A 25,892-nucleotide genomic window follows, 5' to 3' on the forward strand; every position below is an offset into this window, starting at 1 on the left:
CTATCTCCACCTCTCCGTGGAGTGGGGATATGATCCACCAACATGCATTTGAGGTCCCTCTCCTTGTGACCCACATCAGTAAAGTGTTTGGGGACTGGAAGATCCATCCGTTTTTTGAGGATGGTGTAACGATGTTGGTTAATTCTACTTTTAAAATCCCATGAGGTCTCTCCAATGTATAATAATTGACATGGGCACCACAAGATGTATATGACAAACGAAGATTCGCATGTTAAGAAGTGCTTTATATAGTATTTTTTATGTGTTTGCGGATGTATAAAGAAACTCCCCTTTTGCATGTATCTACAGTTGATACAGTGTAAACATGGAAAACTTCCCAACTTAGGCTTATGCAAAAAAGTTTGACCCTGTTCTTTTTGTGGACCTATATCAGTATGGATAAGTCTATCCTTGAGGTTCTTGGTTCTTTTGTATGACATGAGGGGAGGAAGATGAAATTCTTCAATACCCTCATGTCCACATTTTAAGACCGACCAGTGTTTCAAAATGATTTGTCGAATGTGTGAACTGTCTTCCGTGTATACCGTCACCAGAGGAATTCTCTTGTTTTGTTTGTTAATATCATCTTCCCTCCTAGTTAGTAGGGATGCACGTGATTTGTCCTGAATGGTGGTAAGATGTTGTTCTAGTAAGGTTACTGGATAATCCCTATCTATGAAGGACTGTGTCATGCCCTTCAAAATCCCTGATAGTTCATGATTGTTACTTACTATGCGTTTTGCACGATAAAATTGACTAAGAGGGAGAGACTTGACCATGGCCCTGGGGTGCGCACTGTTGTATTTCAATAGTGTGTTACGATCGGTGGGCTTAGTGTATAAGCTCGTTGATAACACACGATCCTGTAGACACACAACCGTGTCCAAAAAATGTATTCTATCACGTGAGTGTTCTAAGGTAAATTTAATATCTGCATCAATGGTATTAAGGAATTGAAAAAATTCCATCAGTGCATCCTCAGACCCCGTCCAAATCAAAAAAATATCATCTATGTATCGCCACCACCTCAGAACCTGTCTGAAGTGGGGCGATACATAGATGTATGTCTCCTCGAGGAAGGAGACCGCCATGTTGGCGTAAGTCGGGGCCACATTGGACCCCATGGCGGTCCCCTTCCTCTGGAGATAAAAGTCATCTCCAAAAAGAAAGTAATTACAAGTCAATACCAGATGTAAGAGTTGTAAAAGAAAATCCTGACATTCAACTGAAAAGGAAGATTGGGATAGGGCCCGAGTTACTACCCCAATCCCGAATTCATGTCTAATCGAAGTATACAGACTAGTAATGTCAAGTGATGCTAAGATGACATCTGATGTTAAAGTGACAGTTGCTAGTTTATTTAGAAAGTCTGAGGTGTCTTGAATGTGTGATTGGGCCGACACTGCATATTGTCTCAATACTCTATCTAAAAAGATAGAGATATTAGACAAGAGAGATCCTCGGCCAGACACGATGGGCCTGCCAGGTGGACTGTTTAAACATTTGTGTATCTTGGGTAATAGATATAGTAATGGTGTAACCGGATGTGAAATAGAAAGGAAGGTCCTGAGTTTGTCATCAATGATGCCAGCAGTACTGGCTTCCTGTAACAAGCCCTGGATCCTCCGTTCAATATCCCACTTTGGATCCGTGTGGAGTTTTTGATATACCTCACAGTCCCCCAATTGTCTGTTGGCCTCAGCAATGTATTGATGAGTGTCCATGACCACAATCGCCCCGCCCTTGTCGGCGGGCTTGATGGTAAGACTGTGGTCATGGACCAACTCATCAATAGCACTCCACTCAGTACGTGTAATATTTGGATGAGCGAACTCCTTCCTATCCTTCAATTTCAACAGATTGATGTCTTTCATTACCGCTTCAGTAAATAAATCAATAGCAGGTGATGACATAGGTGGAATAAAATCACTTTTGTTAAACAATTTGTAATCACTTAATTTCAGTTCAGTATTGCTACACATATTCCCCTTAGTAGAATGTGTTGAAAACCAGGTTCTAAGCTTCAGTCTACGAAAAAACTGATGTAAATCAGCCTCGAGTTGTAACCAGTCAGTGTGACTATTGGGACAGAAGCTTAAACCCTTAGTCAAGACATTCAACTGTGCATCTGATAAAATATGGGATGAAATATTTACCACAATGTTGTCATTTAATTGCGTTTTTTTGCAACTGTCCTTTTGCTCCTTGTTTTTATGTCGGAAGCGGTGGTGTTTCCTTCCTCCACGTCGCGTTCGCTTCTTCTTGCTGAATTCATTGTGTCCCCTAAAAAAGTCTCTGTAGAGGCATTATTTTGTGAAGTTTGAGTCAAGTCCCTTTTTGTATTATCCCTTTTGTATTATCCCTTTTTAATTATTTGGATGATACACACCTGAATGGATTTTTATTGTTATCAATGAATGTCTCTGTATATTATATACTGAATGAATTGGGGACATTTTTTATGTCACATTATTGCACGTATAGTTTTTTGATATGATATAACTGTGTTATTATATTTTTTATATTGTTCATTTCATAGTTTATGTACACTAACTGTAATGATTGTAATTGGCACATCAATTGTTCAATTATGGGTCTGTGCTTAAATATGCACAGTGCACAACCTACCATGTCACTGCTTGAGGAAAATCCCATTGAGAGGATTGAAACGTCGCACGCTGGGTGAATAAAGTCTTTTTATTTTTCTACTACGTGGATGTGCTGCGGAATTTCTTTATTTTATAATTTGGAGGTGGATCGCCTGACTCAGCCGCTGGCACTCCCATTACAGAATACGGATAGTGGTGCTGCCCACATTGCTTTTTCTATATATATATATATATATATATATATATATATATATATATACACGATAATTCAGGGCAGCACTCCTGGTAATGGAAGATCGGGTGCCAGCGATGAAACCACCTGACCAAGGTGTAAAATGCAAAAATAGAAAGCACCGCAGCACATCCGTTGGTGAAAATAGTGGATCTTTATTCACCCAAGCGACGTTTCAGTCCGCTTACTGGGACCTTTCTCAAGCAATACATCATACGAAACTGAGTTTTTATATGGTCATAGGTCATTAACATACATGAATAACAATTAAGAATTTATACAAAAATGTGCAAGGAAATCTCATAAGAATCTATACAGAAAAGACATCATACCTGGAAGAAAATATATCCAATACAAATAATCGTATATCAAAAATATCCAGGTATTGTGATTATACAGTAGCATAAGAAATTACATAAGTGGCAATCAATAATATATAATCATCACCTGTGTAAGTATAATTGTGAACAGACCTTGTATGGAGTCGGGCAGGCTCAATAGTCAGCTGGTACACTATTGCGGATATCACCGCATGGAAGCGGCGTCCCGGAACTCAAGCTGCGCATGTCCATGATGTCACAACGGGGGCGGACACGTATTCCCGTGTGAAGACATGGAACTAGAACTGCGCCTGTCCGTGACCTCACCGAAGGGCTAATCACATGACACCATAGGGGAACATCACATGACAGGTCGCATAATTGTTCGCTACTATGAAATAAATATAAACGTCTTTATCGATGCGTAAATCGAAAGCAGTGGCTAATCGAGCAGGATGAAACACCCCGGGTATAATTTCGGATGACGTGCGATCTTGCGATGCACTGTCATCCGAAAGATGTAAGTGGAGACGGAGGGAGCCGGTGGCAACCGTAGCCCTCTAATCTCACTCAAGTAACACTATCAGGTGAGAAACATCCAAAATAGCCATAAAGTAACAATTGTGGAAATTATGTCAAAAAAATCTAACATATATGCAGCTGTCACGGGATAAGCCGTATAAATTTGTATACATTCTAAAGTATCCAGCTTCATGTTGAGCAAAGCACGTCCATCCAAAGGTCCTATAAGTGACAAAGATAAAAAAAATATATGAGGCTACTTTCACACTTGCGTTCGTCAGTCCGCTCGTGAGCTCCGTTTGAAGGAGCTCACGAGCGGACCCGAACGCCTCCGTCCAGCCCTGATGCAGTCTGAATGGAGCGGATCCGCTCAGACTGCATCAGTCTGGCGGCGTTCAGCCTCCGCTCCGCTCGCCTCCGCACGGCCAGGCGGACAGCTGAACGCTGCTTGCAGCGTTCAGCTGTCCGCCTGGCCGTGCGGAGGCGAGCGGATCCGTTCAGACTTACAATGTAAGTCAATGGGAACGGATCCACTTGAAGATGACACCATATGGCTCAATCTTCAAGCGGATCCGTCCCCCATTGACTTTACATTGAAAGTCTGAACGGATCCGCTCAGGCTACTTTCAGACTTAGAAATTTTTCTAAGTTATTAATGCAGACGGATCCGTACTGAATGGAGCCTCCGTCTGCATTAATATGATCGGATCCGATCAAGCGCAAGTGTGAAAGTAGCCTTATCCAAATATATTTATTAAAAGAGGACAAATTTTTCACTATATAAGTCGACAGATACAGAACAGCGGGAAGTCATATAAATAGCCATGGCTTATACTCTACGTTCAAACCACCCGGTTTAACAGTTTGTAACTTGAAGATCCATTCAGACTCACGTTTTTTAAGCATTTTCATGCGATTGCCTCCAGTTCGCGGCTGTGGAACATGGTCAAGAATCATGAATTTTAAGTCACCTTCAACAGGCAGGTCCCTGCGCTTCTTACTTCTAGAGAAGCGGTGCTGGTTGAAGCATGACTTAAAATCGCATGTGGTCTCCCCCACATACAAAAGTTACAAACTGTTAAACCAGGTGGTTTGAACGTAGAGTATAAGCCATGGCTATTTATATGACTTCCTGCTGTTCTGTCCTTGTACATTTTTGTATAAATTCTTAATTGTCATTCATGTATGTTAATGGCCTATGACCATATAAAAACTCACAGTTTGATATGATGTATTGCTTGAGAAAGGTCCCAGTAAGCGGACTGAAACGTCGCTTGGGTGAATAAAGATCCACTATTTTCACCAACGGATGTGCTGCGGTGCTTTATATATATATATATATATATATATATATATATATATATATTTGTAATTACACATTTATTTTGTGCCATACATTTTTTTGCAATGACTAAAAAAAATATAAAATTATACTTCTGCTGTATATGAATACCTAATACATGAGAGCCAGTTTAGCATTGAGCTTCATAGCTCAGTGGTTAAGGTTCTTGCCTCTATTGTAGAAGGTTGTGAGTTCAAATCCTGGCATAAACATTTCAGAAATAGAGGCTAAATTAGACTTAAATACATTGGGTGTCCCCAAGCATACTGATAATGTTTGGGGATTCCACCTTCATGTTCATAGCATGGAGTCAGGGCAGGGCCTTCTAAGCTGGGAAGTAGAGTTCTGACTGTTCAGTAACACTGGGGGATTCCCCATACAGTGATCTTCAGTAGCACTTGGGGATTCCCTGTACAGCGATCTTCAGCACAGTGCTGAGTGCTGAGTGGTCCCGGGTTCATTGGGTGCTGTTTTTCTTTTGTTGATCCACGTAAAATTTGGGAACGTCTCTGTTCCCAAATTTCTCTTAATATGCAAATTAGACCTTTGGTGTAATGAAGGCTTTACCATTGCTCCTGTCGAACTCAGGCTCCGACGCTTTCTGTGGCCAGCTAACTGCCTTGATTGACAGAGCCAAGAAGTGGTAGAGCAGCCAGGGAGGAGTAACCAGAGAAAGAAGTCGAGTTTGGTGCAACAAGTGCAATGGTGATGCCCTTATTTACCTAAAGGCCTAATTTATATATTAATAAGTATCACAACTCAAGAACAGAGCCTTGGATCAACAAAAGAAGAAAAGCATTTTAATCAGGTTTATGCAAACAAATGGATAGGGAGCTCACTAGTGACAGATTCCCCAAGAAATGTTGATATTGTAAAAAAGTTATTCTTTTTTGGTGCATCTGAATAATACATGTCTCTAAAATGAGATGTGTCAAAATATTTGCACAATGTTAAGACAATGGCATATAATAGACTTATAATAGTAAATATGGTCTAATGTTTTTTTTTCTTATATTATGTTTGGACTTGGATTCTTGCTATGGCCATTTTTATTTAAAACACAGCATGCTGTAGGTACGCAGTTTTTTCTGACATTTTCCAACTCCTAAAGCGTTAGGGAACAAGATCAATGAACTTGAGGCTATAATGGCATCTGAGAATATAGATGTAGTGGCTGCTACTGAGACGTGGTTCAAGGGGAGTAATGACTGGGATATATCAATACCAGGGTTCTCTCTATACAGGAAAGACAGAGAAGGCAAGAAGAGGGGAGGGGTGGCCCTGTATGTGAAAGACAGCATAAAATGGAGGCCATTTTAGATTTAGGATTCACAAATGGGAATTTGGTATATGATATTACTGTAGGGGAAAGCTTGGGATCTAGTGATCACCAGTCAGTGTGGTTTACTATAAGTACAGTGACTGAGTCACACCACACAAAAACAAAAGTTTTAGATTTTAGAAAAACTGACTTTTCTAAAATTAGATTAGTGGTATACGAGTCCCTATCAGATTGGAACAGTTTCATTGGAGTCCAGGAGAAATGGGACTACTTAAAAGAGGCACTATTGAAGGCAACAGAAAATTGCATTAGGCTTGTCAGTAAAAGCAAAAAAAGGAAAAGACCACTGTGGTACTCAGCAGAAGTGGCCAAAATCATTAAAAACAAAAAGATAGCATTTAGGAATTATAAAATAAGAAAAAAAACGAGGATGACAGGCTAATTTACAAGATTAGGCAGAGAGAGGCCAAACAAGTTAAGAGCTTCTAAAGCACAGGCAGAGAGAAATTAGCTCAGTCAGGGAAAAAAGGCGATAAGGCATTCTTCAGATACATAAATGAAAAAAGGAAACTAAAACAAGGAATTACAAAATTAAAAACAAAAGAAGGAAGGTATATGGAAGAAGATAAAGAACTAGCTGACTGCCTCAATGAATACTTCTGTTCCGTCTTTACAAAGGAAAATGAAGGAAAAGGACCTCAGTTAGGAAAGAAGACTAATAAATCTTTTGATGCATGTGTCTTTACAGAGGAAGAGGTTCTAAGTCAGCTGTCTAAAATCAATACAAATAAGTCACAGGGGCCTGATGGGATACACCCAAAGCTATTAAAAGAGCTCAGCGGTGAACTAGCAAAACCATTAACAGATTTATTTAACCAATCACTGGCAACTGGAGTCGTCCGAGAAGATTGGAAATTAGCAAATGTTGTACCGATTCACAAGAAAGGTAGTAGGGAGGAATCGGGCAACTATAGGCCAGTAAGCCTGACATCAATAGTGGGGAAATTAATGGAAACCATACTCAAGGAGAGGATTGTGGAACATCTAAAATCCCATGGATTGAAAGATGAAAAATGGGTTTACTTCAGGGAGATCATATCAAACTAATCTTATTGATTTTTTTGATTGGGTGACTAAAACAATAGATGGCGGAGGTGCAGTAGACATCGCTTATCTAGACTTCAGTAAGGCTTTTGATACTGTCCCACACAGAAGGCTTATCAATAAATTGCAGTCTTTGGGCTTGGACTCCCATATTGTTGAATGGATTAGGCAGTGGCTGAGGGTCAGGCAACAGAGGGTTGTAGTCAATGGAGTATATTCAGACCAAGGTCTTGTTACCAGTGGGGTACCTCAGGGATCTGTTCTGGGACCCATATTGTTTAATATCTTTATCAGCGAAATTGCAGAAGGCCTCGATGGTAAGGTGTGTCTTTTTGCTGATGACACAAAGATTTGTAACAGGGTTGATTTTCCTGGAGGGATACACCAAATGGAAAAGGATTTAGGAAAACTAGAGGAATGGTCAAAAATCTGGCAACTAAAATTTAATGTGGATAAGTGCAAAATAATGCACCTGGGGCGTAAAAACCCAAGAGCAGAATATAAAATCAGTGATACAGTCCTAACCTCAGTATCTGAGGAAAGGGATTTAGGGGTCATTATTTCAGAAGACTTAAAGGTAGGCAGACAATGTCATAGAGCAGCAGGAAATGCTAGCAGAATGTTTGGGTGTATAGGGAGAGGCATTACTAGTAGAAAGAGGGAGGTGCTCATGCCGCTCTACAGAGCACTAGTGAGACCTCATTTGGAGTATTGTGCTCAGTACTGGAGACCATATCTCCAGAAGGATATTGATACTTTGGAGAGAGTTCAGAGAAGAGCTACTAAACTGGTACATGGATTGCAGGATAAAACTTACCAGGAAAGATTAAAGGACCTTAACATGTATAGCTTGGAAGAAAGACGAGACAGAGGGGATATGATAGAAACTTTTAAATACATAAAGGGAATCAACAAGGTAAAAGAGGAGAGAATATTTAAGAGAAGAAAAACTGCTACAAGAGGACATAGTTTTAAATTAGCGGGGCAAAGGTTTAAAAGTAATATCAGGAAGTATTACTTTACTGAGAGAGTAGTGGATGCATGGAATAGCCTTCCTGCAGAAGTGGTAGCTGCAAATACAGTGAAGGAGTTTAAGCATGCATGGGATAGGGCATCCTTCATATAAGATAGGGCCAGGGGCTATCCATAGTACTTAGTATATTGGGCAGACTAGATGGGCCAAATGGTTCTTATCTGCCGACACATTCTATGTTTCTAAAGAGATGGCTATAGGAAAAATAAGGGTACTTTGACATCAGCGTTTTTCTTTTCCGGCATAGAGTTCCGTCACAGGGGCTCTATACCGGAAAAGAACTGATCAGGCATATCCCCATGCATTCTGAATGGAGAGCAATCCGTTTAGGGTGCATCAGGATGTCTTCAGTTCAGTCGTTTTGACTGATCAAGTGAAGGAAAATGGTGGCCCACCCTGTCAGTAACTCTGGAATGTATGCTGCAAAGCCCTATTGACTCACCCGGTCAAAAAGTAGTAGTAAAATATAATATAAGTTAAGACTGAGCACTCATCATCTGTAGGACAATATAGCAGAACAAACACCTGTGTGATTTATTATTAAAAAATATATAGACATAAATAAGACCAATAGAATAAATCATAAAAAATGCATGTTCATGAGTAGCGATACTGAGTAAAATTGCATGTAGCGACAATGAGCAAAATAAAGTGCGATTGTGCTGAATCACTGGCTCAATATATATATAGAGCAATAGTATAGTATCCAATGTTGGTTGTCAGATCCTGGGACAGAGAGGCTGGATTGTTTCTACAATAGTGGTTAATGAATGTCACATCACAATCACTCTTGTATCTTCTCCCATATATTAAAAGCAATTATATTGCATCAAGGAATAGGTGTGAATAATGCTGACCTTGATATTATAGGTTGCACTCAACGGTGTACTATGACACCAGCGTATAATAGAAAAAGTAATATGCTGCGCGGACTGCGCTCACAGTGGCGTCCCACGTGGCTGCAGTATCTGAACCAGCAATATCTTACTGTTGTAATATTCACGTCCACACACACACACAGGGGGAAGGTTAGTGACCACTGCGCTCCACCCCTGGCCCTGCCTACTTGCCTCACGAGTCCTGATGACAGGGGACAACTGGACGACAGTCCCTTACTTAGGATATGTGCAGGGAAGACAGACAAGACAAAATACGGAACGTGAACGGACCGGGTCAGAACCAAGAGAGCTACGCAGTACAAAGGGTTAAGCAAAGAATGGTCAGGAGAAGCCGGGGTCAAATACCAGGAGAGTAGAGAAGTACCAGAGGAGTCCGCAAAGAGTAGTCAGATGGGAGCCGAGGTCAAAATACCAGGACGGATGCGCAGTACAGGAGGAGCAGGCAAAGGATCAGGTGAGTATTCAGTAGTCCAACAAATAGCCAGGAACCTAGAAATTAACAGGCAACCTGTGGCCAGCAGGCTGCCTGTATTTATAGTGAGGAGTGAGGGTCATGTGACGTGGCCAGCGTCACTTGACCGACAGACCGACCAGTCGAGCGCCGAGTGATCAGCTTGGCGCTCAAGGCAGACCTAGGAGCAGGGAGCCTCCCAGCTAGCAAAGCTGCCCTGGGAACGAGGTCAAACACAAATCCTCGCTCCCCAAGCTAAGCAGCATGTCTGAGGCTGATGGGAGACCGAGTGCGCCTTCGGCACCCCGTTACAACTGTGAGTTGTCAGCTGGAGCTGCTGGAACGAGTGGTCGCTTGACTGGGTGGACTTTAGTTTCGTTATCCCGCTTTTACTTTGTAAAAAGTCGCCAACCAATAATTGTATGGTGACTGAATGGCTTGCAAAGCTGGAGAGTCAGATCGTAGCATTCCTTGTTTGTCGGATGGGAGGTAAGGCTTGTCTTTATTGTATTTGACCTTGCATGCAAATATATCCAAAGATGAAGTTGATGCAGGGGTATACGTCCATCAGCTGATGTGCGGGTCTCCTATTAACCATATGCGTTTCGGGGTCGATACCTGGCCCCTTCGGTTGAGTGCAACTATAATATCAAGGTCAGCATTATACACACCTATTCCTTGATGCAATAGAATTGCTTTTAATATATGGGAGAAGATACAACAGTAAATGTTATGTGACATTCATTAACCACCATTGTAGAAACAATCCAGCTCTATGTCCCAGGATCTGACTACCAACATTGGACACTATACTATTGCTCTATAAATTGAGCCAGTAATTCAGCACAATCGCACTTTATTTTGCTCATTGTCGCTACATGTAATTTTACTCAGCAACGTTATTCATGAACATGCATTTTATTTTATTTTTATTGGTCTTATATGTCATCTATGTCTATATATATTTCTTAATAATAAATTACTGAGGTGTTTGAATCATACAGGTGTTTGTTCTGCTATATTGTCCTACAGATGATGAGTGCTCAGCCTTAACTTACCGTATATTATGTTTTGACTGATCAGACAAAAGATAAAACCGTAGCATGCTATGGTTTTATCTCCGCCGAAAAAAACTGAAGACTTGCCATTTTTCCCCATAGGAACGTATTAGTGCTGGATCCGGCATTCAAAATACCGGAATGCCGGATCCGTCCTTCCGGTCTGCGCATGCGCAGTCCGGTAAAAATGTGGAACAAAATCCAAGATGGATCCGTCTGTCCGCATGACAAGTGGAGAGACGGATCCATTCTTACAATGCATTTGTGAGACGGATCCGAATCCGCCTCACAAATGCTTTCAGTCACATCCAAATCGGCAGATCCGGCGGGCAGTTCCAACGACGGATCACACTGCCGCTAGTGTGAAAGTAGCCTTATATAGGAATAACACATAAAATGTGACAAAAAAATAACACAACAAAAAAATGCTCAGAACAGTATAATGGGATGGCATTTTTTTCACCAGTGAAAAAAACTGAAACGCCTTCAATCAGACTCAGCGAGAGCTGATTTCCTTCTGCATCAGGTTATTATATTTTTCTTTGCTGGAACGGTATTCTAGTGTTATAGGTAGTGGCAACTTTGCAGCTTTGGAGACGGTTATATCATATACTGTACAGTCCATCCTCTCCTGCAGAGACACCAAAGACTTAATACAGTAGTTTCCTCCTTTCATGCAACATCACCCAAGATGCCATTGTCTTCCGTAGTATCAGAAGCGTTTAATTATATATCTCTCTATTTTATAAGCTAGCTGAGCAGCAAGGCTCCTTTATGTTATCTATCTTCGTAAAATCCCGTTTCACAACACAATGCTGCTGTTGTATCCCCACCTTTTGTCTTTTATGCCACTTTCTATAAAATACCCTACTAGAGCGCCAGCTATTTCGTCTATTGCATAGAGCTTTTCTACAACTGTGGACTTTGGTTTTTATACTTTTAATGCTGCAATATATGTTTTTTTTTTTTTTTACATTAATCATCATATTCTATTTACAGATCATTTTCCTTATGTTAATAAAGACACATTATTATTCAGGGAGACCGCTAGCACCAGCCATCCAGTGTGCAAGCCCTACATTTTTGGCCCAGTGCACAAGATTGCGGACTACCACCACTTTCAACTGTATCTGCCTCCTCAGGACACAAATACAGTTGATTACTATGGTATTGATGTAAGCTCCATGCAAGCAGGCGCAATGATGTTAATGTATTATCAGAAAGTCTAAGCAGCTCTTTGGACTCAGCAGCTCCATGTGAACAGTGCTAGGTGAGTATCACTTTTATTATTTATTAGACCACTGTTCCTTTGTGGGAGATACTAATTTGTATGGCACTAAGGGGGCACCATTACTGATTGGGTAACTAGGGGGCCACCATGACAGTGACTGAGTGAGGGGCACTAAGCTAAAATATCTGATTTGCCTTCACGTTAATTAGCCAATGTTACAATATCGCTCATCATTTTAATTAACTATTAATAGTACAGTTTGCCTGTATCGATATGACTAGTCTAGCTGGTTGTACTGCTTTTATCTGGTCTTGTATTTATTTGGGTCATACACACTCCCATACAAATTGTTTGCGACAATACGCCATGCTCTGTATTTAGCTAGAGGTAGACATGACCTGTCACTTTTCAACTCACACTGGAAAGTCCCACAAATTTCCAGTCTCAGATTTAAATTGTCTACCTCACATTTTAAAGAATCACATATAATCTTACCTCCTAAAAATGTGGTTTTAAGTTAAAAAAAAGTTTTTCAATGGAAAAAATTGCAAAAAAATATTTGGTATCAACATGTCCATAATGACCCGCGTTACACAATTACTTTCTACTCGACCAATAGGCAGAGATCTCTCACTATTCCACCAGGCAGGGCTTCAAATCAAAATCAATCTTTAAACCACAGGGTTGTAATGTCTTCATTCTGAATATCCATTCCACCTCTCGTCGATCTATCTGTCTCACGGGGGTCACCTACTCTCCAATCCAACTTCACCTTTTCTACTCCTGCAAACCACAAACCTCTCGGGTCTTTACCATGCATTTTCTTAAAATGCGTCGATACGCTGTGACAAATAAAAATTATTCCTGCAAAAAGCAAGCCCTTACAATGAAAAATAAGTAATGGGTCTTCAAGATGCGTCAATGCAAAAACATAGATTTTTTTTTTTTTAAACTTGTTTTAGTGTTCAAAAGTAGTAAAACATAAAAAAGTATAGATATTTTTATTTGGCATAGCTATAATTATTTGGCATAGCTATGATCGTACTAACCCAGAGAATAAAGGTATCATGTTATTTATGCCCAAAAATGAACATAATTTATAACATAAAAATTCAGTTAGGGTATTGCTTTTTTTCCCCATCCCCCTAGAAAGTGTTAATAAAAGTTAAAAAAGTAAGGCCGAAATGGTGCCATTAAAAATTATAATTTGACCCACCAAAAACAAGCCTTAATACAATTACAAGCAACAGTTATAGCTCTCGGAATGCAACAAAACATATTGCTTGGTCACTAAAGTCCAAAACAGGCTGGTCAAACGGGTTAAACTCATTCATGCAACATTTTATCTATTTCTTTAGTAAGTTTTCATATCAAAACACAAAGCAAATTCCCCATTGGATGCTCTTTCTACTGTGCTACTTATTTTTAGGGCCAACATTGCTGATTTACAATCCACTATTTTTGGCTCAAAGCCTTACTGTCTCAAAGCAATTAAAGGCTCGCCTAGTGTGTACTGAAAAAAATAGTTATTTTCATGCCAAGCTACAGATCTAATGTTGATATTATTCCAATCTTTTATAAGCAAATACAGTACTTCTGCAAAGGACAGCAGTCAGTTGCCACACACACAGGTGTTATTTTGGAGGATTTGTTTTGTGTTAACTTATCATTTTGAATTATGAATGATTTTTATTTTTATTTTTTTTAGGGTACTTTCACACTTGCGGCAGGGTGATCCGCAAACAGTTCCGTCGCCGGAATTGCCTGTCGGATCTGGAAATCTGCATGCAAATGGACAGCATTTGTAGATGGATCCGGATGCGGATCCATCTCACAAATGCATTGCAAGAACGGATCCATCTGTCCGTTTGTCATACAGACAAACGGATTAGTTTAAAAAAAAAAATTTCACATTTTTAAAGGTCTGCACATGTGCAGACCAGAAGGACGGATCCGGCATTGCGTTATTTTTAATGCCAGATTCGGCACTAATACATTCCTATGGAAAACAATGCTGCATCCGGCATTCAGGCAAGTGATCGTTTTTTTTGGGCCGGAGATAAAACCGCAGCATGCTGCAGTATTATCTTCATCCTGAAAAGGCAAAAAGACTGAACTGAAGACATCCTGATGCATCCTGAACGGATTGCTCTACATTCAGAATGCATGGGGATAAAACTGATTAGTTATTTTCTGGTATTGAGCCCCTAGGACGGAACTATATGCCGGAAAAGAAAAACACTAGTGTGAAAGTACCCTTAGTAGGAAGCCAATACCTTTTTTTTTTTATATATATAAAATCATGGTCATATAAAACATCCCTCTAAACAAATACTCCATCATGAAATTAATATATGAAGGAGGTCTATCATGAGGGTGTGTTAATTCACTGTAGTCACCTAGGATTAGCAGTGGCCTAAAAAGGCATAGAATTCAACATGTAGATGTTTGTCAATGGGTGTGAAATATGTAGGAGAGCAGATTCACAATGATGAGGTTTCAACAACATTATACATACACTATTTTAAAAGTGATATCTGATTTGCTAGCACACCAGTATGCATGAATATACACATTCCTGCAGTTACGTCAAAAGGTGATGGCGTAAAGGGGTTTTCTGTCCTAGGAGCCAAAACCGGTACCCGATTACAAGAAAAAAAAGAACATCTAACTGCAGCCCCACTATTCCCATGCTGTAGCCCTGTTCCTAGCTGCATCCAATCCTCTCCGGACTAGAAGTGGCTTGGTCCCGTTAGCACTGCAGCCAATCACTGGCCTGAGGTGAGTGTTTTGTTTAACTGGACACCAGTTCTATTCATTGGAGTTTTTGACTCGAAGGCCATCCAAACCTTTTAAAGTGCCAATCTACTGTCAGAAAACATCAATATGGCATAATTATGACATCTGACATTATGACTGGCAGAGGTCCTGGTGCTGCAATCCTAAATTTGCAATGGAATATCACTCCACCCGGCTGATCCTCAGAAAGACTGAGTTTCCAAGAAGAGGCGAGCAGCTAAAGGGGTGCAACGATTAGCTGAAGAAGGGTGCAAGCAGCCACAGGAAATGGGGAGGCAGCCGAAAGGACCTCTGGACACTGTAAGAATGAGGTTCTATGGGTCTACAGGAGGAAATTATTCTACCCCACACATATTAAATACACGCACATGCATTGTTATTTGTTTTGCATTATAAACTGTAATGTAATTATTATTTCACAAACAGGAAACATCATTAAAGGGGTTGTCCAGGTTCAGAGCTGAACCCGGACATACCCTTATTTTCACCCCGGCAGCATCCCTGAGGCTAGCATCAGCGCATCTTATGCTCCGATGTGCTCCCTTGCCTTGCGAAAGATTACCAAGAATACACGCATTATTCCTCTCCCCATGACACTTGGTCCCGAATAGACTACTTGTTTTTGTCACATCGTTTTGGGAGACATCAAAGGCTGTCTTGAGAGGGGTCCTTAAAGTGCACATACTTTCTTTGAAAAGACTTACTTGGGTGCAGTTTAAGAAGGCCAGTGGAAACCTGCGGGCTGCTTATACGAACTTCCTCTTGGCCTGGGCCCCACAGAATAAGGAGAAATAGGTCTCGGCTTGATCTGTGGGCAAATAGACTAGAGAGCTTTGTTAGATCATGTTTTAAGGCTGATTTACATAGGTTTGGACATAAATGAGGGAGGCTGTTGGCTTCTCTTGCTAAAGGGAGGTGCTTGATTAATCATATTCAATGCTTGAGGGTGTGTGAAATGACCAGGGAACACAATCCTAAACTCATTAACCAAATCTTGAGAGACTATTTGTTTTACTCAGATAACAGGGAGGATGGTGGTCGAGGGAGAGCCTTTATAGACAGTTTCCCACCGCCACGCCTTACTGAAGAACAAAGGGCTTCTTTAAATGCACCGCTGACAGCAGAGATACTGGCCACCATTAGATCCTTGCATTCAGGAAAATCCCCAGGTCTGGATTGCTATAACAATGATTTTTATAAAGCTATGGGTGAACAGATCATAACAGTTCTCACTGGTTTGTATTCTTCCATCTTCGCTGGCCATTCTATTTACCATTGATCAAAAGTGGAAAATGCCCTTGAATCAACTTGGCAAAGCTGATGACCTCTAGTGAACACTATAGTATAGCTTTCCCTGACATCACAGGGAATTATATGGAATGTATTGTTAGGTTAATGGAACTGACCATTATTCAGCATTGTCTCTGGAGTCTGGTTTTTGCGCTGCCTGGTCCCTAGTAGTGTTTCTGCACACAAGGTTACAATACATCTCTCCTTGGAAAAACAATTGGTCCTTATACAGGATACTATAGCAGCATGGAAAATCCTTCAAAGAATGTATTAATTATCCTATAGGGCAGGCATGCTCAACCTGCGGCCCTCCAGCTGTTGCAAAACTACAACTCCCAGCATGCCCAAACAATCTACAGCTATCAGCCTACAGCAGGGCATTGTGGGAGTTGTAGTTTTACAACAGCTGGAGGGCCGCAGGTTGAGCATCCCTGCTATAGGGTCTCAAAACACCTTATCTGAAATTCCCTCAGGGATGCACTAATAGATTGTTTGGGAAGTGGAAATCCAAATGTATCTCTATGGTTAAACATCTCCTACAAGATTCCGAGCCGGGGTAGGTTTCTAGAGAAGACTTAATTACTAAATATTTTCTAAGCCCTTTTCATATTATACTATCTTTATGCCAGCCGTACGAGAGATTGGATAGACTGCTTCTTTTGGGCAGTCAGGATAGTGGGCCCTTGGGGGAGACCTGAAGGCACTAATACCCCTTGACATCAGATAATTGTTGTTTATCTTTATACACTGATGTGTGTCTGGAAAATGTCTATATATTATTATGTCTATTATTTATTGGCCTAGATTTTCTAACATTGTTTGTGTCATTGTTAAGGGTCTGCATACCCTGATGTTGTTCTTCATTTTGTCAATATAAATGGAAAATCAATAAACTTATTTAAAAAAAAGATGGGGCCCCCTACACCTAGTGGAAGAAAATTAAAACAGCAGCATAAGTAGCAATAATTAAGGTATGTATAATAGCACCATATATCAGAAAACCCACATTATACCAAAAAGCCACTATACTGTTATTTCATACCGTGCTATGGTTATAGTTATGCCCCGGGCTAAAGATTTAATTAGCCATGAGTAGCTTGATTCTGTAGGACTTTTGTTGATAATGCATAGTCAAGTAAATTGATGCTGGGAATAATGGACCATATTTACTGCATCTTCTCTTATCTGCCTTTGATTAATTCACTAAGTTTTATTAGTGGTAAAACTACTTCTATGCTATAATACTCACTGATTACATTGCTTTAAGTATTATTTCATATATGTGTACAAATTACAAATAAAATTACACTGTACTGTATTTTTATTATTTTTCATTTTTTTTCTTAATAATGCCTTGTTCACACAATGCACTTTTGATTTGCGTTTGTAGCCAAAACTTTGAATAGATCAATAGAGGAGAAGTAAGGGACTTTCGTTTTCCTTCTGAAGCATTTTGTTAGGGACTTGGCCCCCTCCCCAACATGTCTGTTTATATATGTTAGCAGATTTACATACAGAGCCTAAGTTCTGTGTTTGATAGTATATCTCTAAATAATTAAGTAACAAAATAATGGTCAGACACCAGGTTCTACACATTGAAAGGTTATTTAATTGCAGTTACATCCAGTGAATCACAGGTGATAGTTGTCTCTCATTTTACCTTTTCTTCACTGCACTGGTCCAGACCACCATGAAGACTTTTGTCAATTAACCTCTCATCCTGCTACTAGCCCCAGTGCCCCTCCCAGTCTTCCCCACACAGTAATAGTGCCCTCTTTGTGTCCTTCACAGTAGTAGTGCTCTTTTTGGTGCCCCACAAAGTAATATTGAAGCCACGCAATAATAATTCCATCTTTAAGGTAATAATCCACCTTTCCACTACAATAATAGTGCCCTTGATTGCGTACCCATGTAATAATACCTCCTTTGTGCCCGCACCAAAGAGTAATGCCCCCTTTGTTTCCCAAAGTATGCCCTCCTTTGTGCTCCCACACTGTAAACATTCCCTTTTTATGTCCTCCACAAAGTAATAATTCCCCATTACACTTCACTGTAATAATTGACCACTTTGTGCCCCTACAGTAATAATCCATCTGTGTGCCCCACACAAAGTTATATTACCCCCATGTGCCTCCAAAGTAATTACACGCCTTCACTATAATAATGTTGCATTATTGGGCCCCTTTGTGTCCCTCAACTCCAAAAATAATAAAAACTAATACTTATCTAAACCTATTCCACTGTTTAGCTGAGCAGCTCTAATCAAACAGCTTAATACAAGCAGTACCTGACACTGTGGGGAGCTACAGTTCATTGAGGGAACCATGAACCAAGGGCAACCTGTGAAGCTCTTGTGAACCCCAATAATAGTGGCCACAAAGAATATTGAAACTTTGGGCACAATTTGGCCATTTTCACTTAGTGGTGTACTCACTTTTGTTGCCAGCGGTTTAGACATTAATGGCTGTGTGTTGAGTAATTTCGAAGGCACACCAAATTTACACTGTTATACAAGCCGGACACTGACTACTTTACATTGTATCAAAGTGTCATATCTTCAGTGTTGTACAATGAAAAGATATAATAAAATATTTACAAAATTTGAGGTTTCTGGCATAAATACTGGCATTCTGCCGGGGGGAAAAAACATGCATGCAGCAGTTCACACAAGCGCCAAAGACCCTTTAAATAGCTGATCAGCAGGGTGCTGGGAGTTAAGGATAGGTAATCAATATCATCTAAACCTTCATATCAAATACAGAACGTGGCATCCTTCTGTCCCTGTCTTCCATGCATCACAGCATAAATAGTGTCACACAGTGTCCAAACAAATAGTGCATACACAAATACATTTTGCCCTAAGAATTCAAATAAATAGTCCCATACAGTGTCCATATGATACAGTGGCCAAATGGGATTAACAGCGCTATACACAGTGCTCTACAGAACCTGAAGAAATGTTTCATAAAGTGACCATATATACTGTATAGTCCAGATAGATACAGTGCACCTTGAGCAGTGATTACAACCTCCAATCTTCTTTGGCATGATGCCACAAGGTTTGCACACCAATTTGGGGATTTTCTGCATTTTATCCCTGCAGATCCTTTTAAGCTCTGTTAGATTAGATGGGAACCATCGGTGGCTATTTTTAGGTCTCTCCAGAGAAACTCTATTGAGTTTAATGTCTTGGCTGTGTGCTTAGTGTCATTTAATTGTTGAATTGTGGCTAAAAAGTTCAAGTGCCAAAGCTTCAAGGTGAAATATGATTAGTTGCTATGGGCAACTTAGTCAGTTTTTCTTTACACTAGTTTTGGTAAATTTCTCCCACTGTCTTGTTGGAAGATAAACCATTCTGCCCATTGTAAGGTCTAGAGTACTCTGGATTAGGTTTTCCTAAGAATATCTTTACTTCTACCCTGACCAGCCTTCCTGTCCAAGCCGCTGAGAGAACACCCCCACTGCAAGATACTGCTACCACTATGCTTCACTGTAAGATGGTATTGGGCAGGTGATAAGCAGTGCTTGATTTCCTCCAAACAAAACACCTAGAATTGAGGCCAGAAAGGTCAATCTTGGGTTTATCAGACCAGAGAATCTTGTTTCTCATCATCTTCTAGGTGCCTTTTTTTTTCAAACTCCAGGCAGGCTTTCATGTGTCTTTTACTGAGGAGAGACTACTTTCTGGCCACTCTGGCCAGTGGCAGACTGCTGCAGTGATAGTTGACCTCCCATAAGTATCTCTCATCTGCACAAGGGATCTTTGGAGCTCAGCCTTGACCTTATATAGACAGGGTTGTGCTTTTCCAAATTATGTCCAATCAACAGAATTTTCTATAGTTGGACTCTAACCAAGGTGTAGAAACATCTCAAAGATAATCAAGAAAATGAGAGCCCCCCAGAGCTAAATTTCAAGTGTTATAGTAAAGGGTCTCAATACTTGTGTCCATGCAAAATTTGAGTTTTTCCCTTTTATTAACCGCCTCCGGACTGCCTAACGCAGGATTGCGTTCCGGAGGCGGTAGATTCATTCCTCCTTGACACGCCGGCGCGTCATCTGGCGAGACACAAGATTTCCTGTGAAAAACAGGCGTTTTTACAGCTTAGTTTGCTGTTCGCTAAAATTCCTAGGTCCTTTTCCATGTCAGTGTTACCCAGTGTTTTACCATTTAGTATGTAAAGGTGACTTGCATTATTCCTTCCCATGTGCATAACCTTACATTTGTCAATGTTAAACCTCATCTGCCACTTATCTGCCCGAGCCTCCAATCTATCCAGATTCATCTGTAACAGTATACTGTCCTCTTCCGTGTCAATTACTTTACACAGTTTAGTGTCATCTGTAAAAATTCATATTTTACTGTGCAAGCCTTCTACAAGAGCATTAATAAATATATTGAAGAGAATAGGGCCCAATACTGACCCCTGAGGTACTCCACTAGTGACAGTGACCCAATCTGAGTGTGTACCGTTAATAACCATATTTGTTTTTTATATATTCTATTTTTTTCCTTATAGTTTTTCAGTGCTTCCTCGCTACCTCCTGTTTTTATGCTTTCTTTTTTTTTTCATTTATTGCTTTCTTTACAGTTCTATTTATCTACATTGGTTTTTGCTTTTTCCTTAACCTTTTATTCCCAAAAGGTATGTACCTCTCACAATTGGATTTTAGAATGCTTTTAAAAAAATATCCCATTTTGTGGCTGTATTTTTATTTTTGAGGACTTTGTCCCAGTTAGTTAGGCCTATAGCCTCTCTTAGTTGGCTAAATTTCGCTTTTTTGAAGTTTGGTATTCTTGTTCCTCCCTGAAGAAACACTCTTTTGAATGATAATTGGAAGGTTATTACTTTATGCTCACTAATTTCCAGGTGTCCCCCAACCTGCACATCTGTTGTTCTGTCAGGTCCATTGGTTAATACTAAGTCCAGTATGGCCATCCCTCTAGTCAGGTCCTGAACCAGTTAGGAAAGGTAATTGTCTTTGGTTATTGCCAAGAACCTGTTTCCTTTATGAGATATACAAGTTTCGGTTTCCCAGTCTATATCTGGGTACTTGAAGTCCCCCATAATAACCACCTCATTATGATTTGCCACCTTGTCTATCTTGTTTAGTAGTATATTCTCTGTGGACTCTGGTATATTAGGTGGTTTATAATAAACTCCTATTAGTAATTTATTATTATTTTTGCCTCCATGTATTTCTACCCACAGTGACTCCACATGTTCATGTCCCTAGTATCTTCCCGGAGTGTGGGCTTTAGACAGGACTTTACATAAAGGCAGACCCCCTCCCCCTCTCCAGTTTTGACGATCCTTTCTAAACAGACTGTAACCTTGAACATTAACCGCCCAGTCATAGCTATCATCCAGCCATGTCTCAGTTATTCCCACTATGTCATAGTCCTCCTTACACATCAGTAATTCCAGTTCCCCAGTTTTATTAGTGAGGCTTCTGGCATTAGTATACATGCAATTAAGAGGTTTATGTATATTTTGTACCCTATACTTTTCCATCTGAGCTGTTCTAGTCAATCCATCCATCCATTCCTCCCCCCAGTCCTATTACCTTGCCCCCGGTCTCTATCTGCACTATTTTCCCATCCTATAACATAGTCCCTAGTCCCTAGTTTAAACACTCCTCCAACCTTTTAGCCATCTTCTCCCCCAACACAGCTGCCCCTTCCCCATTGAGGTGCAGCCCATCCCTACGATAGAGCCTGTAGCCGACAGAGAACCCGGCCCAGTTCTCCAGGAATGCAAACGCCTCTTTCCTACACAAGTTCTTGAGCCACTTGTTAACCTCCCTAATCTCCTGCTGCCTTTCTTGTTTGGCTCATGGTACCGATAGTATTTTGGAAAATACTACCTTTGAGGTCGTCCTTGCCCTAAGCTTTTGATCTAAATCCCTAAAATCATTTTTAAGGACGCTTCACCTACCTCTAACTTTGTCATTGGTTCCGATATGGACCATGACTGCTGGATTTTCTCCAGCCCTTCCCAGTAATCTGTCAACTCGATTCGTGATGTGTCGAACTCGAGTGCCAGGAAGACAACACACCATTCGACGATCCCGGTCTTTGTGACAGGTCGCCCTATCTGTACCCCTAATAATTGAGTCTCCCACTACCAGCACCTATCTGGCCTGACCTGCTCTCCTGGTCCCCTGCTTATTGGAGCTGACATTCCCTGACTGGCAGAGAAAGTGTCTGGCTGCAGCAGTGCTCTCCCTGAACTGACATCCCCCTCATCTGCCAACCGTGCAAACTTGTTGGGGTGTGTCAGATCAGGGCTAGCCTCCCTGGCACTCTTCCCTCCCTCCCTACCCCACTTTCTAACTGTTACATAGCTAGCGACCTCACTTTCCTGAGCCTCCTCGCTACCAGCATTCCCCACATCTATCCAGGGCCGGCCTTTGGGGTGTGCGGGCTGTGCGGCCGCACAGGGCGCCATAGCAACAGGGGCGCCGGGCGGCCGACAGCCCGCAATGTAATATGGGCAGGCGAGCCCCCCCCCCCCCCCCTCCTGTACTCAGCAGGGGGCGCCCGGCGCCCGTTGCGGTAAAAAAAAAAGTTGCTTATATAAGTTGGGGGCGGCTGGCGGCGCCCCTCATTCTGCGCCGCCTGAGTGGCTTGCCGCTCTAAAGAATCCTGCCTGCGCCTGTTAGTGTAGCGTGGCCGAGCTCTGTTAGGTCCGCGGTACAGGAGCTTTTGTTTCCTGTACCCGGCCGGACTGACAGGAAGTGCTCACTTAGTGTGCACTTCCTGTCAGTCCGGCCGGGTACAGGAAACAAATGCTCCTGTACCGCGGATCGAACAGAGCTCGGCCACGCTACACTAGAGGTACACTAGAGTGACAAGGGGGGAGGAAAGAAAGAGAGAGTGACGAGGGGGGAGGAAAGAAAGAGAGAGAGTGACAAGGGGGGAGGGAAGAGAGAGAGTGACAAGGGGGGAGGGGGGAGGAAATAATGAGAGTGATGGGGGGGGAGGAGGAAATAATGAGTGATGGGGGGGGGAAATAATGAGAGTGATGGGGGGGGGAATAATGAGAGTGATGGGGGGGGGGAATAATGAGAGTGATGGGGGGGGGGGAAATAATGAGAGTGATGGGGGGGGGGGAAATAATGAGAGTGATGGGGGGGAATAGTGAGAGTGATGGGGGGGAATAATGAGAGTGATGGGGGGGGAATAATGAGAGTGATGGGGGGGGGAATAATGAGAGTGATGGGGGGGGAAATAATGAGAGTGATGGGGGGGGAATAATGAGAGTGATGGGGGGGGGAAATAATGAGAGTGATGGGGGGGGAATAATGAGAGTGATGGGGGGGGAAATAATGAGAGTGATGGGGGGGGGGAATAGTGAGAGTGATGGGGGGGAAATAATGAGAGTGATGGGGGGGGAAATAATGAGAGTGATGGGGGGGGGAAATAATGAGAGTGATGGGGGGGGGGAAATAATGAGAGTGATGGGGGGGGGAAATAATGAGAGTGATGGGGGAGGGAAATAATGAGAGTGATGGGGGGGGGGAATAGTGAGAGTGATGGGGGGGGGAATAATGAGAGTGATGGGGGGGGGGGATAATGAGCGTGACAAGGGAGGGCGGGTGGAATAATGAGTGACAAGGGAGAGGGGGGATAATGAGAGTGACAAGGGAAGGGGGGGGGGGGGGAGAGAATGACAATGGAGTCCCCAGAGCCAGACTGCAGCCAGAGTCCAGATCATCTTATTGTCCTGGTGGTAAGTAGACAATGCAATATGTTTATTATTTAATTGTTTAGTTATTAATACTACATTGGAAACAAATTTTCTCAGCTGGACACCGGCCGACACTGTGCATGCGCTGGGAGCCTCACCAGCGTTTAGGGTAGGGAAAAAGCACTGGCCCGTACGTAATTTTTCCCTTCCCTAACCGCTGGTGAGGCTCCCGGTGCATGCGCAGTGTCGGCCGGTGTTCAGCTGAAAACATCCATCCGATCACTGCGCATTGGCCCATAGTTTTTCCCTACCCTAACCGCCGGCGAGGCTCCTGGCGCATGCGCACTCTGCTGTGAAATTTCCCTAACCTGTCGTTGTGCGCCTGCGCGGCGCTGCACACCTCCTCACGTCATGTCCGGTGCGACCGGAAGTGACGAGGGTAGGGAAATCTCACGAACTAGGGAAGTATAACATTACACCGGCCTTTGGGGTGTGAGGGCTGGTAACTACTTGGTTGGATAGTCAGCCAGCCTATGCCATGATGCCAGCAACAAGCAGTGTTTTTTTTTTTTTTTGGGGGGGGGGGGGGGGGGGGCGCCACAAGGTTAGCTCGCACAGGGCGCCTGAACACCTAAGGCCGGCCCTGCATCTATCACATAGAGTGCTTGCTCAGTGAGCAGCAAACTGTTTTCAAATTGTCAACGCTTCTCAGTGTTGAAATTCGGCCGTTTAGATAATCGATGTACGATTCCAAACTGGCAATTTGCTCACATTTTGAACAAAGATATGTATCCTCAAATTGCTGTTCCAGGACTGCAAACATTAGACAAGATGTTCACTGGACTGCACTGTCAATAATGGAACAGATACTAAGTGGGGATTACGCAAGAAAAGAGAAAAATACAATATAGTGCAGTGATAAGAATCTAACTTACTGTAGTCCCCTCCTAAAGTGCCTGAATCTCAAGTCACGTAATCTAAAGTCACACACTTAATACAAACACACACTTGAAACAAACACGCGAACGCTCACAAACTCACGTTATTTGCCTGCTTGTATAAATGCAGCTCTCAAACCAGCCTTCTTTTTTTCCTTTAGATTCAGATTATATACACTCCAATAAAGAGACCCCATGGGCGGTTCACCGTAGGCCTCCCATCTGTTAAAGCCCATTGCGCCTACCCGGTGTAATGACCGGTGTCACGCACAGGGAGGAAAACAGGGAAAGCCCTGCCTAAGGGAGAGGGAAAGGTGGTGACCCCTAACTCACCTTGCGGCTGGCACCTGACTGCCCTGACGTCCCTAGACGGGTTCCTCACCCGTGCGGCGATCACGTGCCTAAACCCTGGGCCCTAGATAGTGAACGGGCCGGTGGGATCGCTAGTCCTCACCACTGCACTAAGAGGGAAACACCAGGGAGAGGACAGACAAACACAGACAAACACAAACACCCAGGTGGACGACAACAACTGTCCACAAAGGTCCAACAGGGATCCGGAGGGTAGCGTTCTGAATCAACAGTCAGAGAACGCAGCAACACAGCTCCAGTGGGTCAGGATAGATGTCCAGGCAGGAAGCTCTATCTCTGGCAACCAGAGAAGTGTGAGAGAGGAATATAAGGAGGTTTGGGAGTGCTGGAGAAGGAACAGCTGAGGAGAAGGAGCTACGGATCCCTGAGTGAGCCAAAAGGGTTTGCAAAGCAAACCCAGAAAGCTACCATAAGGAAAACAGCCCTATCTTAAATAGAGCGTGCAGCCAACCGCTGCGACTTCCAGACCCCGGGTATAACGGAGTCAGGCGTGGTTCTCGATACCCTCGTGACAGTACCCCCCTCTCTACGAGGGGCCTCCGGACACTCAGGACCAGGTCTCTCAGGATGAGAGGCATGAAAAACCCGAACTAACCTGTCGGCGTTTACCTCAGACGCAGGAACCCACATTCTTTCCTCGGGACCGTAACCTCTCCAATGCACCAGATATTGAAGAGAGCGGCGGACCCAACGAGAATTAACAATTTTGGATATCTGA

The sequence above is a fragment of the Bufo gargarizans genome, chromosome 2, assembly GCF_014858855.1.
Source record: "Bufo gargarizans isolate SCDJY-AF-19 chromosome 2, ASM1485885v1, whole genome shotgun sequence".
Taxonomy (NCBI): Eukaryota; Metazoa; Chordata; class Amphibia; order Anura; family Bufonidae; genus Bufo; species Bufo gargarizans.